The 18,981-nt window shown below is 39.3% G+C and overlaps 1 protein-coding gene and 1 pseudogene across 1 annotated transcript in view; both read right to left on the bottom strand.

The window, feature by feature from the left end:
- Positions 1-7,497, bottom strand: part of CAP2 (CAP, adenylate cyclase-associated protein, 2 (yeast)) — a 156,890-nt gene extending 149,393 nt beyond the window's left edge. The window contains exon 1 of the mRNA XM_012643265.1: positions 7,134-7,497. The gene's annotated coding sequence lies outside the window, so the exon portion shown is untranslated. The remainder of the gene's footprint in view (positions 1-7,133) is intronic.
- An 8,051-nt stretch (positions 7,498-15,548) lies between these two features.
- Positions 15,549-16,760, bottom strand: LOC105809442 (annotated as a pseudogene).
- Between the last annotated feature and the right edge of the window lie 2,221 nt (positions 16,761-18,981).

The raw sequence follows: 18,981 nt of genomic DNA on the forward strand, positions 1-18,981 counted from the left end.
AACTTATCCTGTGCAAGTTCAATTGACTTCCCTCTCCCACTATGGAAGAAGCCACTTTTAAACTGATCAAGCAAATTCATTCTAGCATTCCTATAAATGGTCTCTTCTGAACTAACTGCAAGACCTTTCTGGTTCTCTCATTTTAAAAATAAGTTTAAAAATGTACATTTTGTATTTGTATGAGAATCATGATTTCATCCTCTTTTAAAGCTTATCCTTTAACATAAATTTACAATTTGATTAGATTGGCCTTCAGTTTTTTATTTTTTTTTTTTTTTAAGAAAGATTTAGAAAATACATGATTTGCAAAGGATCTGTTGTCCAGGCATTAGAATCATTCACCTTTTCACCCCTGAAACTAAACTGATACTCTGAAATGTCCCTCTTTGCCCTCTCCATTCCCTAGACTTTTACATCCTTAAGCAAAGCAATTTAATAAAATGGGTTAGAGATAGACCTTTTCGTAAAATGGATTAGTTAAATGGATTAGACATAGGCTTTTCGTATGGAAAGTGAGAGAAAGGTGATCATAGAAAAGCAGATGGCAGAGAGAACCTGTGTCTCCGTTACAGGCCCACTCTCCAGAACATCTGTCTTAGGAAAAAGTGCATGTGGAAGATGAGGATTTGGATATTTATTTTCTCAAAGCACCTGTGCACATGTACTTTAGGGAAGTCTCTGGATATAGTAAAAATGTACGCAGTGTGAAGACTTCTGAACTAAAGTAAGAAGTATAAAAATGAGTGCCACCCCTAACTCTACACTATCTAGAGATTCATTGCATCGATGAGTCTCTTTTTAAAGTTTTCAATTACTGAAGAACTTTAATTAGATAATCATCCACCTTTCATTCAGAAGAGACACTGAGGAAATTGGAGTCCTAAAGAAGAGAGAGGCCATTCTGATGCAGGACAGAAGTGGGGATGGAAGGTTGTCTGTTGCAGGAACTTTGAATGGCCAGAGAGTACCATGACAGTACTAAGTAAACAGCAGAGAAATGGAAATGAAGGAGGAATCAAAATTTAAATTTAAAAAAAATCGCCTACATACTTATAGATATGCATTGTACTCCCCCCCACAAAATCTCCAGCCAGTGTCTAGCATGACTTCTGAGAGAAAGACTATCTGTCTTTAGTCTACCTAATGCCAAGCAACCAATTAGATGGACTTTTCCATCAACCTAACTCATCAGGCCAAATTTTTGGTCTTCTGGCCACTGGAGAGAGGTGAGTAGAAGTACCAGTACAGTATTCATTAGATGGAAAGATCATCCTTACACCACACTTATCCCTCACCCATACACTCTGGGTAGCACAGAGGCTACTGTTTTAGTCTGTTCAGGCTGCTACAACAAAATACCATAGACTGGGTGGCTTATAAACAACAGAAATTTATTTCTCACAGTTCTGGACACTGGGAAGTCCATTATCAAGGCAGATGATGTGTTTGCTGAGGGCCCACTTTCTGGCTCATAGATGGCACCTTCTTGTCATGTCTTCACTTGGTGGAGGGGCAAAGGGGCAAAGGGTCTCTCTCAGTCCTCTTTTATAAGGGCACTAATCTCATTCATGAGGGCTCCACCCCTTGTCCTGATCATCTCCAAGGCCCTACCTCCTAATACCATCATGTTTGGGATGAGGATTTCAACATATGAATTTTGGGAGGACATAAACATTTAGACCTTAGCAGCTTCCAAGCTAAGATTACATAAAATGAACAACTCCAACTATATATCAGACTATAACCAGACTGAACTATATATCCACCACTTGGAAGCCTAGTTTACCTGGTTCTGAAAAATCTGATTGGCCAGTTTTCTCAGTGTGGTCCAATTTGACTTCCTGTTGCCTTAGAGTAAAACAATCAATTTATCTCTTAAGAATCCAGTGATTCTTCTCTTAAGTACACAGAAACAAAGTTGGAAATAATAATGACAATCACCAGAGTAGATCCTTTGAGACTTGTGTCTACAGCGAAGGATCATCTTCTGTTCATTATATCTTCCTTCATTAATATTCATTTTTGAATCCCCAGTGATAGATGCTGGGCATATAGCAGTCCTTCCACATAGGGAGAATGAATAAGTAATCAATAGATTCCAGAATTTTTCTGGATTTCCATGTAGAATGATGCAAAGTAACAAAGGTTATTTTCTCATTAAACGGTGCACAAGTATAGACACAAGACAGTACTACAGGTCTGTCTTTGGTGTCTTGAGCATCTAACTTCAGGGACCATCCTCTTCATAACTGCCATTTAGATCACCTCACTTCTATTGTCTATCTCCTAGAAACTTCCTGCTCTTTCATACCCCTCCATATCAAAACAAGAGATTTTTAGATCTGACTGTTACATTGCAGAAAGGCCTTTAAATTCTGAGAAGCTGGGGGCTAACAGGAACCTCAAAAGTTACCTAATTTATCCATTCATCACATAGGTGTAAAATTTTAAGAATTAAGAATTATCTCATCTTCTCTGCTTGGCTAAGTGGCCAATGAGAAGCCAGGATAATTAGATGTCTAATTAACTAGACAGGGCAGATGAAGACCCCATTCACAGTAGTCAAAAAGTCTTTTGGTTTTAGACACCTTCTTATGCCCCTTTTTATATAGGGCTATGTATTTAAAGGGAAACAATCCTATTGTATAAATTCTCAGTAAAAGAAGCCGCGTTTTCCTTAAGTGAGAAAAACAAAACAAGATGAAATTCCCCTGGATATAAAAGTTCATGTACAAAAGGATAAATATTGTATAATTCCACTTATATAAGGTACCTTCATAGAGACAGAAAGTAGAATGTTGGTTACCATGGGCTACAAGAGAGGAGAATTGTGAGTTATCATTTAATGGGTACAGACTTAGTTTAGGATGATGAAAAAATTCTGGAGATGGACAATAGTGATGGTTGTACAACAATGTGAATGTGCTCAATGGCCCTGAATTGTACATTTAAAAATGGTTCAAATGGCTAACGTTTGATGTTATGTATATCTTACCACAATAAAAACAATTTTAAAAAAAATTTATAATGTTTTGTTCTGACTTTAGGGTTCTTCCTCCCTTCCTAAGTACAAGTACAAATATCCTGAATGAACTGCAACAGCTCACAGCCTGAATCAGGGGCAGACCTAGAAAGTGCCCCAGGCTAAACCACCAGATTTCTGATTGGCTCATTGTTAGCAGAATAATCAAACTAAATCATATTAGAAATTCTGGACCACCCAGCAGGATACACAATACAAGGAAAATTTTAGTGAGGTTAAGTAACTCATCTTCCCTGATTAAAGTAATGTCCCTTTGATTTAATAGTTCAAGTTGTCCTCTGCCCCCTCCTAACCCAGGTGATATAAGGGGATGAAGACGCTTGTGAGTGACTGGGTTAAGAGACCATGCTGTGAAATTCAGCTGTGAAGTTTTAGATTAGTGTTCCACACTTCATAACACATGGGAAAATAGATATTAAAATTAGAATTTAAGTAGGATGAGAAGTCAGGATCCCAGATATAGTCATTCTAGCTTGGTTTGGGGGAATGAATAAGTTGGGTACATAGCATCAATGTGTAAGCCAAAGGAGAATCAGCTATTTTCTTTTGCAATTAAAATACATGGCACATTCATATTCACTTAGAACTCTTGCACATGTGTGCCAAGATACATGGAAAAAAGTCTTCAAAGCAGCACTCTGTAATAGCAAAACGTGGGAACCAACCCAAATGCCTGTCAACAAGAGAATGGCTAAATAAATGATGGAATATTTGCCAAAAAGCATTATATAGCTACTTGCAAAAATATGGATCATTCTTGAAAACTTAATGTTGAGTTTCAAGAAAGTGAGATTATATAAACCTTTTTTATAAATCAAAAAGCAAGCAAACCTAAACAATGTATTGTTTGGAATACATACATATGTCATAAAACTGCTTTACATTAAAACCAGGGAATGATTAACATAAAATTCAGGGTTGGAAGAAACACGGGGAATGGCATAAGGGTATTACACAAAGAAAGATGCAACAAGATAGGCAACAACCTAGTTCTTTTCTCCCCCAGCCTTCTGTTTATTTTCTCTAACAGCTTTATTGAGATATAATTCACATACCATACAATTCACCCATTTAAAGTGTACAATTCAATGCTTTTAGTGTGTTCAAAAGTATATACAACCATAACCACAATTTTAGAACATTTTCATGTTTTCAGCTCAAAAAGAAACCCTGTACCCTTTATCTATTACTTCCCTACCTAACCACACCCCAATCCCCCAGTCCTAAGCAACAACCAATCTATTTTATGTCTCTGTAGATTTCCTCGTTCTGAACATCTTCATATGAATGGAATCATACAATATGTGGTCTTTTGTAACTGGCTTCTTTCACTTAGCATTATATGTTTTCAAGGTTCACGTGTTGTAGAACATATGGATCAGTACTTCCTTTTTATGGCAGAATAATATCCCATTGAATGGATATACCACATTTTATCCGCTCATCAGTTGATGGACATTTGGGTTGTTTCCAAATGGTGTTATTATAAACATCTGTATGCAGGTTTTTGTGTGGATATATATTTTAATTTCTCTTGGATATATATTTATAATGGATTTGCTAGGTCCTATGGTAACTATGTTTAATTTGAAGAACTACCAAACTATTTTCCAAATTGGAGGCACCATTTTTTATTACCCCCAGCAATGTATGAAGGTTTTAATTCCTCTACATCCTTGTCAACACTTGTTATTATCTGATTTTTTGATTACAGCCATGCTAGTGAGTACGAAGTGGTACCTCAATGTGATTTTGATTTGCATTTCCCTAATGAATTATTATTCATTAGGGAATGTTGAGCATCTTTTCATGGGCTTATTGGCCATGTGTATATTTTCTTGAGAAATATCTACTCAGATTCTTTCTCCATTTTTAAATTGGATTATTTATCTTTTTATTTTTGAGTTGTAAGAGCTCTTTATATATTGCGGATACAAGTCCCTTTATTAGAAACATAATTTCTAAATATTTTCTCCCATTCTGTGAGTTATCTTTTCACAACCATCTAGTTCTTCAGCTCTATTTTCTAAACCTAGTGATGGGTTCACAAGTGTTCAATCAAATGTAAAGGTTATAACTTACATAGACTTAGCATATTATTATGATGTAAAAAATATTACACAATTAATGAATAAAAAACAAAACCTCATGCATGAAGATGTCTGTTAGGAAATATTCAAAACAAAATAAAACACCATGGTGCCACAAATAAATCATTGCTATTCTTGAGGGTATTTGACTTAACTCTCAGGGCACTCAGAGAATCTGACCCACTAATTCTTCCAAAGGATTCCTCTCCAAACTCTAGCACAAGGTCAGTGGGAGGAGCAAACAACTGCCAGTGGGACTAATCCACTCCCCTCTTCTCTACTAGTTTTGTGTTTCTCCCTTCTCTAAGCTGAGAATGGTTTTTACATTTTTAAATGTCTGAGGAAAAAAGGAGAATGTTTTGTTACTGGTGAAAATTATATGAACTTCAAATTTCAATATCCATAAATAAAGTGAAGCACAGCCACACCATTCTTTTACGCATTGTCTTTAGCTGCTTTCAAGCCATAACAGCAGAATTAAATAGTTGCTAAAGAGACCATATGGCCTGCAAAACCTACATATTTACTATCTAGCTCTTTACTCAAAAAGTTTACCAAACCCTATAGTATCAACAAATTAAATTACTTTGCACTTCAACAGTGAGCAGCAAAAAAGCTACTTCCTGCTAGCCTCAAGACTGCCTGGATAATCACCTTCATGATCTCCCCTAGTCAACTGTTTTTCTCTATGACACTTTGATTCTAAGTTTGTCAAGGATTTTTAGATTTGGGGATTTATGGAGTAGTCTTTCCTTGTAAAATATGCAGTATCTTCAAGAAGTCATGCTCCAGCCACACTCAAATTATTGAATTAAGTATTTTCACAAACTTTTTATTATCTCTTCATTACAAGCTGTGAGTCAAATACTGTTTGGTGCTGCAGGGGCTACCAACCACCCCCATTCTTGCTCTCAAGAGGCTTACAGTCTAATTAGACTCTAACAACTGTAAGACCAATTCCCCAACGTTCACTCTACCATTGTAATTTTACATTAAGTGGCCTTAGATATTTTACCAAGAATTCTAAGGCGCGTTCCTTAAATTAAAAGAAATATATATAAGCGGTAAATAAATAGTATTCTGCAAACGATTCGGGTAAACCATGCTGTGCGAGTCCTGCAGGCTTCTGCGTTCCCGTGACTATAAAACCAAAGGTCCTAGATCTTTTTGCCAAGTGTTCATCTTCACTCTGTTTGGATCTAATCGCAGTGCAATACCCTAAATGCAGTTATCCATATTTACTCATTTTAAAGAATGCACCAATTCAAATATTGCTAAAACTTGTGGCGTATCTGTGGTAGCGAACACCACTCCGATGAAAATAAAGGCCATCTGCACGTCCGATTATTGGCTCTAAAAATGATGATAAGGCGGCCACTTCCACGAACAGCCCTCTGCCCAGAGCAGCCAGAGAGCCAGCTGTGGGTGCCCTTTTTCGGAGCCAATCCTCAATGCCTCAGTTGCCTTTGCATTTTTTAGAAGTGACTCATCGCCTCAAGTCAGATTCAGTAGAGGAGAAGCCAGGTCTGTTTCTTTCCAGCACTTTCTGATCGAGGTGACTCTGGTCATAGCCGGCGCAGTGACAGCCCCCCGCCCCGTGAGACTGGCAGCTGAGAGGGCGAGACCCCCCGAAGTTAGACCGGCCGGGCGCGCGGCGGCGCTCGGGTGGGGAGGCCGCGGCCGCCTGCCTTGCGAGCGGCCGGGGGAGGCGGCGGGGGCAGGGCGCGCTGCCGCGCTGCTGACCCAGATGGAGGGGTGCCCGCGCCCCCGCGCTCCAGTCCCCGCGTCCCAGCCCCGCCAGGCCCCCGCGCCTCCGGCGTCCGGGCCCCAGCTCCCGCGCAGCCTTTATTCCCCGCGCGCTGCCGCCGCAGCCGCCGCGTCCCGGCCGCCTCCCCACCCCACCCACTGGGCGCAACTTGCCAGCGCCAGCCGCGAGGCGCCCCCCGCAGCTGCACCCCCGGCCCTCCCAGCCTCCCGGGCCCGGGCCGCTGCGGGATTACCTGCTTCGCTGCCCTGGGGTCTCGTCCTGGGCAATGCAAATCCGTGGTCGGCCACTCGCACCCTCCTCCCGCGCGACCTCCCCTTCTCCTCCCCTGCCTCCTCCCCCCGAATAGGAGTCGGTGTCAGTCACGCTGTTCCCGGGGAGAGTCGCCGGCAGCTTCCGGGAGCTCCAAATACAGACAAGCCGAGGGGGAGCGGGAGAGCAACGCCACGCGGGTGGGGAGTGGAAATAAAGGGGAGCAGAGAGGACGGGGGGCGGAGGAAAGGAGGGGCAGATGGGCCGTGGGAGAAAAGACTGAGAGCTGGGGAAGGCAGAGGCGAGGGAAAGCGAGCCTGCCTGCCGAGCGCCAGGCTATGAAAGAAATGAATTCGCTGCATTGGGTAGTATTTGCTAAGGAGTCTGGAGAGATCTGGAGGCACAGATAGATTGAGTCCCCAAAGACTTGTGCGTAGAAATGAGTAATGGGTCCTTAGGAAGCAAGAGACAGGCTTGTGTGCCCCTTAACCCCAAAACGAGGATCAAGACTTTGGCAGGAGAGGGAGCTGGACATCTAACGCTTTAGCTAGACATCAAGACAGAATGCACTCGTATTTAGTAACAACATTTTTTAAAAAGTATTGTATATACAGCAACTTTTAAAAAAATGACCTGATTATTTAAAAATAAATGTAACCAAACCAAATCTGCTTCGTAAAATACGCAGTATATTTATGGCCATTTCCCCTTTATATATTGATTATAATTACAAAATGAGAGGCTTTTTCCCATTTTGCTAACATTATTAGAAGAAAAGCATTGATTTTCAATTTTCATCAAAGTTTATTTCAATCTGAAAAAATGACCTGAAGCTCTTTGTTGAATGAATGCCAGAAAAATAATTGCAGACAAAAGAGAAAAAGGGGGAAAATGTAATTGATATCTTCTTAGAGCAAAATCGCCAAACAACAAACATAAAGATGAATCTCTAAAAAGCCAATATTCTCTGTCGATGTTAAAATTGCATCTAATTTGGTTCTGTGTATTACACGGCTTCTTCTGGCCCCACAGGTCACAGCTTAAATGAAGGTCATTCCAATTATACATTGCTCTTGGTGGACAGTGGTGATGTGCAATACCTCTATACTTCCCTTTGTCTGGAAAAAAAGGGAAACAAAAATGACATAAACATTGATCAATGAATGTGTACACTGCATAAAGCCAGAGCCAGCATCATCCCTGTCCTGCACATGCCTTGCATATGGTATGTATTCAATATGTTTATGCTGACTAATGAGTGAATAAGTGAATGAATGAAATGGATGAGTGGATGAAATATACATGTCATTTAGAACATTTATATTCCAGGAATGCAGACAGAAATATATCTAAAAGAATCAATTTGTGCAGGATCACAGTAAACTTCCAAGCATCCATTCTAATATGACTTTTTTTTTTGGCATTGACTTCAACAAACATTAATAAAGCATTTCCTTTAGCTAAATAGATTTCGTATTGGAGTATAAACTATTATGGAGCATAATGGTGAATAAGGCACAAATACTGTCTTGATATTGACATTATAACATAATATGAAGATGTGGGGAATATAAAAATAAACAAAGGGCAAGGAATACTGTAAAAAATATCTTAAGAGAAATATGAACAAAAGTCCATGTACATGCAAAAGAGGGAGGTTGCTTCTAGTGCTGGGGATCAGAGAATGCTTCCCGGTGGAAGTGAGAGTTGAGTCTTCATGCAGAAATGAGACATGAAGAATGGATAGTGGAGGAAGAACACTCGAGATGAAGGGAACAGCAGGGACAAAAGTGGAAAGGTGATAAAGGATGAGACATGTATGAAGGACAATCTGTGAGTTGAGCTGGAACAGAGAATTGTGGAGCCAGGTATGCAAGGAAGGTCAGGCTCAGCTGGTGGGAGGCTTTTGATCAGCCTAAGATGTTTGAACCCTAGGTGGTAGGCACTGAGGGACTATTGACAGTTTTGGAGAAGAATTATGGTAACAGTAGTTAATTTGGTGTTGTATAGGACTGGGGAGAGCTAGGAGGCAGGGAAATCTGCTGAGAACGATAAGCTGGTCTGGAGGGGAAAGGTATGAGTCATAGCTTGAAGCCTGAATTCTCTCCTTAACTAGTCCTACCTAGCACAGCGTAGATAGATGTCATCCATCTCCTGTGTGATGTCTCCCCCAAAAGCCTAACTCCCAGTGAACTTTTCTTCCTCATAACTCTTCATATTTATTGTCTGTATTTTTCAGCTAGACCTGTGAATTCCGAGAAGGTGGGAATTATGTCTGTTTGGTTCATAGCTATTTTCTCAGGGCTGACACATTAAGATCTTTGAGTACATATTTGTTGATAAAATTTTCTTTTACAAGATTAGTTCTGAAGGTAGTGGAGTTGGAAAGAAGGGGACAGATGCTGGGTTTCGTAAATCTTTGCAGTCCTCCTTGAGATTCCAACTCAAACCTGCCTTTCACCTTAGCTGATGATCTTATTATCTGCTATACAAGGAGGCTGATGTGGTGTTAACTTCTACTCTTAACTTTTCTCCCTCTACCTCCAAATTTCTCTTGTCTTCTCCTTTATCCGGTCTAATTCTTTTGACTTGATGTCCCCTTCCTTGCCAGCACTAAGAATGTTCTTGTCTTATTCCACCTCGGGCCCTTATTCTTGCATCCTGAGCCACCTCCTCCTCTCCATCGAGTTTGTCCTTATAGATCACACTCCAGTTATGACCTGCCAGGGCTGTACTCAAGAGCGGATGACACCGTAGACTTATGGGGAAGAGGAGAAACCCATTGTTGGGATGATTCTACTGTTCTTTTCCCTTTGTTTATATAGGGTAAAACTTTTTAATGAACTATTTTATATGAAGGGGCTTTGCTAGAATCTCAACAGAGTAGGTGATCTAGGATGTCAAAATTCATGCTCCATAAAATGTATACAAGTACAGTAGTTCCCCTTTATTCATTGGGAATACGTTCTATGACCCCCAGTGACCTTAGATTAGTACCAAACCCTGTATGTACTATATTTTTTCCGATGCATACATACCTATGACAAGTTTAATTTATAAATTAGGCACAGTAAGAAATTGACAGCAATAACTAATAATAAAACAAAAATTATAACAATATACTATTGTAAAAGTTATGTGAATGTGGTCTCTCTCACTCAAAATACCTCGTTGTACTGTACTCATCCTTCTTATGATTATGCAAGATGATAAGATGCCTAGGCGATGAGATGAAGTGAAGTGAATGAGGAAGTGATGTAATGAAGTGATGTAGTATTAGGCTACTATTGACCTCTGATGATTATGTCAGAAAGAAGATCATCTGCTTTGGGTGATACTGGAGCACTGAGCCATTGTGATATCCATGGTTGGATGTCAGCAGTAGATATGTCCATACTAACAGCGGGTAGTGCATACAGCATGGAGTCCCTGGACAAAGCAATGACTCATGGACCAGGTGGGTTGGAGTAAGACAGTGTGAGATACCATTACCCTACTCAGAACGAAGTGCAATTTAAAACTCATGAGTTGTTTATTTCTGGAATTTTCCATTACATATTTTCAGACTGCAGATGACCTTGGGTAACTGAGACTGAAAAAAGATAAACCATGGGTAAGGGAGGACTACTATATCAGGTGGAATCCAGGCTTCTGTGGTCCCTTTTCAGAATCTGCTCTTGAAGTCCTGTCTCAGTCCATTTATGCTGAGGCACAAACAGCCTCATTCATCAGAATCATCTGGGTAGATCGCATTTGGTACATTTAACCTTTTGAGAATGTCTTCCTTTTTTAAAGGACATCTTGTGGTGGCCATACCTTAACTCGCAGGGATAACTCACTAATTCCAGCCACAAATTCCAGGGGGTGGGGTAAGGTTTAGAAGGCATTTGAGAAGAGGAAGGGGTAGCTAACATCACTCAAACCACACTGTATGTCTCTAATAACCCACTTTGTGGATAAGATTGCTCCTGCATAAAATTTTTATGTAACTAAAAATAGATAAGACCAGTGTTCTTAACAAATCTACAGATCTTTTTGAAATTCCCTGACTTGCTAGAGCTCTACCTAAATATTCCAATCCATCTTCATCTCTTCCATCTTTAAATACTTTTGAAATTTATAGTTTATTTGTTAAATTAGAAAAAAATTACTCTCTTAAATTTTTTTGTTTTTCAAATCTCTCCTTTCTCTATGTAAGTGCCTAAAAGCAGGACTATACGTGTCTCAAATGTATTTTCCATCATTACTCAATGCTAAGGACAGGGCTGCTACTAGCCCATATGGTGTCTCTTCCTCTTGTCACATGTTAATAAATAGCCTCCATTCACCCGCTAGCCAGATGCCCTTGTGTGTGGGACACCTGCACAGCTGTACACAATGGCCCTGAACAAGGACAGCTCATGACATGCAATCACTGGTCAGTAAACAGTTTCATTGGTTTGCCTAATGAAACAAATCCAGATTAAAGTCAGGACTTAGAGAAATAGACAAGTTTATCCCAAACAACATAGGAAATAAAACTATTGCCAAAAGCATTTAACACATTTTTAAAAAATTCCAGTTACTGAGAAGAAATAAGGTAATGGTTTTGAAAACAGAATTAATAAGAGAAAAGCCACACTCAAAAGTTTAGAGACTGTCTAAGGAAGAGAAATTATCCAAGAGAAGTTAAGAGACTCGTAGGCCAATTTGAACCTAGAGTAAGTATAGAAAAAGCTACTAAGCTAATGATATTTAACTCTGGTGTGAAGAAAGCTTTAGAGGGTGAAATTGCCTGAGGCCAGTGGCTAGACAAGCGTTTGTTAGTAAGAAAGCAAGCTTATTTATTTTCCATTTTAATATAGTATCTTAAAAGTAATGAAAATGTAGAACACATAAAAATAATCACATCATCCTACCACAACATTAGGATATTTATGTATTCTTTCAACTTTCTTCATATTTCTTCTATGTGATATATTTTGTGGTTGTAAGTTAAAAGTGAAGCCATAATCGAGAATTATGTGAACTCAAGAATTAGATTTCAGTTTTAAAAATAGTACTATGGTTATTAAGTGGAATCTTCCTGCCTCTCTCATTTAATCATGGCAGTAGTGTGTGCTTATACTATTACTGTAGATGGGGCGGCTAACTAACAATAGTTAAGACAAAAAAACTGAGAGGTGTGGAGAAGCCTACCTAGAACTTAGCCAAAATTAACAACCTCTTTTTAAGTGAAACATATGCCAAGATATCACCCACCTGCCACACAGGAGGCTCGCCATAGACATTGGTTGAACTGAATACTGTGCTTGGTCAGGGAAAAATCTGGAAAATATGCACTGTCTAGAAGAAACTTTAATTGTCCAAAAACAATTTTAAACAAGTAGAAGTCAGTGGTCTATTATGAATTTAATAATATATATACTGTATGTATTATATACTTCACATGCATTAGATAGACAGTATGTTTAATATATTTAAAATAAAGAGTGGGTTAACCTGTGACTTCATGGATGCTCTGAGACAGCAAGTGGAAAATTTCAAAACAATAACTCTCCCTCCAGGCAGCTCTTTTCCTAGTCAGGGCATCTACCAACTTTTTACAAAGAACAACTCTGGATATCCAAGTTTCTGCCTGTTTTAGTTCTATAGTCATCAACAAAACAGGAAGGATTAACTTCAAATAATTTTCCTGGCCAGAACTCATACTTGGAAAATAGTACTCTATTGAGTTTTATGGATTCCCCAGTTTTTGGAAATGACACAATGAGGATTAAGTGTTTTGTAATGATTCTTAAAAATAACAACATGGCTGATTTAAAACCTGATCCTTCTTTCCGACACCTCAAGAGTTTTGTTGATCTGATCGAGTTGTTTCTCATCAAACGTAAGGGATAAATTCGGGAGGTATTTAGGTGTTTGATCTCCCTAGGAGCCACCTTACCCAATTCTGGTCGGAGCAGCCAGCACTTGTCTCCTCTTCTCCCCCACGCTTCCCGTCCAAGATTATCTCCATCATCTTGTGACTAAAGGAGAAAATAACTCCCCAGCTGTCAGTGGCTTTCTCAGCTGCCAGCATGAGAACTTGATCACAGAGGGGGAAATTCCTGAATTAAGGAGAGAGAGTCACTAGCGCACTTTTGATTTCACCCAGTGGGTTTCTGGGCGGTGGTGGTGGCAGCGCCTCTGCCTGCCCTCACCCGTACTCCCGGAAGGATGCCTGAAGCCACAGCAAAGACTTGGCTTGTAAAATCTAAAACAGTTCACCTCATAGAAGCAGCGAGTAGAAAGGTGTGTTAAAAAGAAAAACCTCACACAAATTAAATTTAACCAAGTTTAATTGAGCAAAGAACAATGGGTGAACTGGGCAGCCCCCAAACCAGAATAGCTTCATAGACACTCGGTGCTGCCATGTGGTCGAAGAGAATTTATGGACAGAAAAAGGAAGGTGATGTACAGAATAGGAAAATGAGGTACAGAAACAGCTGAATTGGTTACAGCTTGGCATTTGCCAAATAAGACCAAGGACTGAAGGGTTGGCCGCCTGTAACTGGCCCAAACTCAGTGATTGGCACAAGAGTAGGTTACATTCTGTTTACACATCCAGTTGCGTCACAGTTCACTACGTAGGGAGAACCTTTTAGGCCGAACTTAAAATATGAAAGGAGGTAGTTTTAGGCTAATCCTAATTTAAAAAGTGGTTGCCAGGGGCTGGTGGGAAGGCGGGTAGGGCGGGATGGAGAGATGTTGGTCAAAGGGTACAAAGTTTCAGACAGGAGGAGTAAGCTCTGGAGATCTATTGTATAGCATGGTGACTACAGTTAATGTATTATATACTTGAAAACTGCTAAGAGAGTAGATCTTAGATGTCCTGACAACCAAAAATGGTAAGTATATGAGGTGATGGATATGTTAATTAGCTTGATGTAACCATTTCACAATGTACACATACACGAAAACATCATGTTGTACGCTGCAAATATACAGACGGTCCTGACTTGCCACAGTTTGACTTTAGGATGGGTTTATCCTGGTATTAAATGCATGTTTGATTCATGGTATTTTTGACTTAACGGGTTTATTGGGACATAGCCCCATCGTAAGTTGAGGAGCACCTGTATACAACTTTTACTTGTCAACTCTACCTTAATTTAAAAACAGACTTGGTTTTTTTGGTTACTGTTAGCCTCTGCTGCTCCTATTCTTTTGACTGAGATTTCTTGCAGGTCTAGACCATTGGTGGCTGGGTTTTATATGCTATAGAGGGAGCATTTCACGTTCACTTTATACCATTTCAGAAGTTCTGCGGGTCCTGACGAGTCTGCAAATAGTGGAACGGTGGTGGTGTGAAGATGGACTCAGGCTTTGATGACAGAGCTGGGCCCTGCTTAGTGCCAACTCTCTCCCAGGACCTCCTTTCCAGGGGTCCACAGAGCTGGAGGCTGGAGAAGCTGGAGGAGCAGTGACTGAGACCAAGAGAGGTGAGGATGCCCATGGGTGCCCCTGGCAGTGTGTGAGCGAAGCAGGGTCCTCGAGGAGCTGGCAGGAACGGCATGGTGTGCTGTGTGGGCCAGAGAGGACAGACAGAGCCAGCACAGCCCATGGGGTCTGGGTGATGAGCGTGGCCAGCCAGGCTGCAGGTCACCACGCGGTGGAAACAGGGCTTGTCTGGAACAAAAATTTTCAAGTCTACCATTCATGACCACATGGAGAGTTTCACTGAAAGGAACCCTGAATCGAAATGGAAAGAGCCTGGAGAGGCTAACTTTTTGATTTCTTGTTTTAAGAATAGTAAAAGCATTAATGGGTGAAATTCTGCATTTTTGAAGCTTTAATAGCCCCCAAACCATAATTTTGTGGATTTGTCCTAGCAGCGATGAAATAAAAGTGGACAACATAAAATCAGTGGAACCTCTGCAAAATGCCTGTGGTAAACACAAAGGAGGAGAATTCTACAGCATAGAGTGGAAAAAAGTTGGTATTTCCAGTTTCTGACCCGATGGAGAATCCTGGAGATTTAAATGTAACTTGACTCTTAAAAAAAGTGATTAGCTTCTTACTTCTTGCACATGTAGCAGTGAAAATTCATTTTTTTATGCAAAAAAACTTGTCTTTAGACAAATCCTGAATGATTTCCTACAACCTCATAAAAAATGTCAAAGACATCTGTAAAGTAAGACCAGTCTGCTCCACATTTTTAAACAAGCTACTACAGAAAAGTCTGAATAACTGTGTGTGGCTGTTCAAACATCTATGATGGCTGATAAACCTTCTAAAACCATAAATATACACTTGAACTATTTTGTTTATATTATGAACATTTATTTAAAGATGATTCTACTATGAATGAAGCTCTTTTAGTGTCATAAAACCCATATTTTAAAATAAGTAACTGCACTTTTCTTTATTCTAACTTCTATAATTCAGAAGAGATTCCATGTCTGATGTTTTCCATGTTCAGGTATTTTGCATGAAATCTGATGTGGTCCTTTGTAAAGATTGCAGTGAAAAGTAATTATAAGCCTCTTGTAATCTGAAAACAATTAGTGTCAGGAAGTAGCTGTCTTGCTGAAATGTTTCATCATCATTTCCTTGATCATGTCTAACCAGAACCTGAATACAACTTCCTAAGAGAGCAGTATCATAAGCCTTTTATTTATTTTGATCTGATTTCAAATATCCATTGAGAGATTTTTGCCCCCACTCACTCACAGACAGAAAACTGGTTGCAAATGTTGACACAGATTTGCATTTTCCAGCATTCTTCAAAACACAAGTAAGAGCTCCATGGCCTCCCACAGAGTGGCCAAAAATAGACAATTTTCCATGGTCCACTGGAAAATTGGCATTTATCAGTGGGGGAAGCTTATCCATTATGTAAGAGTGCATTCTGTAGATGGTTTTTCAACTCCTCACAGAAAATCCAGCTCTGGTCCTATGTCCCAGATCTGGTCTTTCCCTGGTATCTGGAGCAATGATGAACAGTCTGTGTTCTGGAGCCAGCTGGATCATGGCTGACTCATTGTAGCATTTGCTCAGTATATTTTAAGACAGGCAGCCAGTACAGTTCAATCATTCTTCCTGTTCCTGGCTTTGGAAGGAAGCAGACAGCAAATTTCATTTTGCATGTCAGTTGAAATCTATCACGTTCAAACACCTTCGACAACCCTTTAGAGAGCAGCACTGTCCAAAAGAACTTTCTGTGATGATGGAAGATCTCGTTCAAGTTGATTCGAAAGTTCCAGGGTGCTTCTGTCCCCCTCTGCCAACTTTATCCCTCAGAGAAGCCTCCTCCATTTCTTCGTGAGGATGGGAAAATAAAATCGCAGTTGGACAAGGAAAGAATAACAAATAGATTTCTAGCAACAAATGTTCTAGGGTTGCTCTGTCCAACATGGCAGCCAATAGACATGTGGCTATGATAATTAAAATTTAAATTAATTAAAATAAAATAAATTTAACAATTTAACTCCTCAGTAGCTACATTTCAAGTGCTTAGTAGACACATGTGGCTAATGGCTACTGTTTTGGACTCTATAAGCATTTGGCTGTACACTAGGTTGTAGGAGAAAAGAGTTCTGCCACTCCATCCTCTCCAACACTACCTCACCCTCCTCATCACCATCATCTCGTGCTTCCAAGTTTCAAAAACCACAGGCCTACAATCTAAATTCATCAACATGGATTCTTGTTTATGTTTTTCTATAAGGAAGTCAAGCACTTTTCAGATATTGTTAGGGTTCAACTTTTTTAGCAGATTTTATTGAAGTATAATTGTCATAAAATAAATTATATTAATACATATTTAAATTAGGTAGCCTGGCAAGTATTGGCATCTGACTGCACCTGTAAAACTATCACCAGCATCATGATAATGAATATATCCACCATCCCCAAAAGTTTCCTTGTGCTTCTTTGTAATCCTGCTCTCTTGGCCTCTGTGCCCTCTCTCCCATCCCCAGGCACCCACTGATTTGCTTTCTGTTATTATTTATTAGTTTCCACTTTCTGAAATTTTGTGTAAGTAGAACCATACAGTTTGCATCCTTTTCTTTGGTCCGGCTTCTCTCACTCAACATAATTATTTTGTGATTCATCCATGTTTATTTTTAAAAAATTGCTGAGTAGTATTCCATTTTATGGGTATATCTTATTTTGTTTATTTATTCACATGTTGATGGACAATTGTTTTTAGTCTGGGGCTACTACAAATAAAGCTGCTATGGCCATTTGTGTACAAGTCTTTGTAAGGATATCTGCTTTTCTTTCTCTCAAGTAAATCCCTAGGAGTGGAATAACTGGGTCATATGGTAAGGTATTTTGAAGCTTTTTAAGAAACTGCCAAAAACCTTTCAAAATTGGTTCTGCCATTTTACATTCCCACCGGACTTATATGAGAGTTTCAATTGTTCAACACTTGGTATGTTCAATCTTTCCAATTTTAGATATTCTAATAAGTGTGGTGTGGTATCTAATTGTGGTTAGGGTTCAATTTTGAAATTAACATTTAATATTGCTCCCCTTCTAAGCTTTATTTCTTCATTTGACAGATATGTTTTGAGCAGATGACATTGATTTCTGGTTATTTTTCTTGTTAAAGTCATCAAAGTGATGGGTTACAGATTTTTGAAATATATGAAATAAATAACATCAATTCTGACCTTATGGTGAGGTCTAAACTGAGGAAATTAAAAGAGATGGAGGGGAGAGAACTTTTTATAGATCTAGACACAGCTGCCTTTGTATCCTGGATTACTCTGTAGTTATCTGAGTGATCTACTATCCTCATATTTTGCATAGGAAGTGTTATTACAGGATTAGTAAAGCACAGAGATGGTTTTATGTATAGGAGAAAAACTTTTTAAAACTAACTTTTTAAAATAAAATTTCAAAATTAGAGTGCTTTTTACAAAATTTAAATGGTACGTAAAGAAGAATAGAAGATGAAATATAAAAGTCTTCTATCCCCAGCTACTGCAAATCCTTCCCATGGTGATATTGTACATAATCGTGATTAAGAGAGAGAGTGTGTGTGTGTATGTGTGTCTCAAAAATGCCTATGCATAAAATAAGCACAAGTAAAGGTGCTAACATCCATGATTAGGGAAATGTAAATTAAAACCATAATGAGATACCAGCCTTTAGAATGCTAAAATAATAGAAAGAAAAAACTGGCAATACCAACTGCTGGCAAAGATGTGGAACAACAGAATCCCTGTACAATAATAGTGAGACAGCAAAATGGTACAGCCACATTAGAAAAAATCTGGAAGTATCTAATAAGGTTAAACATACACTTACAATATGACCCATCAATCAGCCTTATACCTCATTACTTACCCAAGTGAAACAAGAACTTATATTTACACAAAAACTTATACACAAATGTGGCTTTATTTGAAATTGCTGAAATTTGGAAATAACCCAAATTTTCCTCAGCTGGGGAACAGATAAACTGTGGTATATCTATAAAATGAAATACTACTGAGTGATTAAAGGAAATAAGCTACTGATACACCTAACCAGAGGTAAACCTAAATATGCTAACTTGAGCCAGATTTAAAAGACTGTATGTTATTTAATCCATTTACATGACATTCTGGTAAAGGTAAAATTACAGTCACGTGTGGCATGATGACACTTTGGTCAAGGATGGACTGAGTATATGAAGATAGTCCTTTAAGATTACAAAGGAGGCTGGGTGCGGTGGCTCACGCCTGTAATCCCAGCACTCTGGGAGGCCGAGGCGGGCGGATTGTTTGAGCTCAGGAGTTCGAAACCACCCTGAGCAAGAGTGAGACCCCGTCTCTACTAAAAATAGAAAGAAATTAATGGGACAACTAAAACTA

Source organism: Propithecus coquereli, unplaced genomic scaffold, assembly GCF_000956105.1.
Source record: "Propithecus coquereli isolate 6110/MARCELLA unplaced genomic scaffold, Pcoq_1.0 Scaffold194, whole genome shotgun sequence".
In the NCBI taxonomy this organism is placed as follows: Eukaryota; Metazoa; Chordata; class Mammalia; order Primates; family Indriidae; genus Propithecus; species Propithecus coquereli.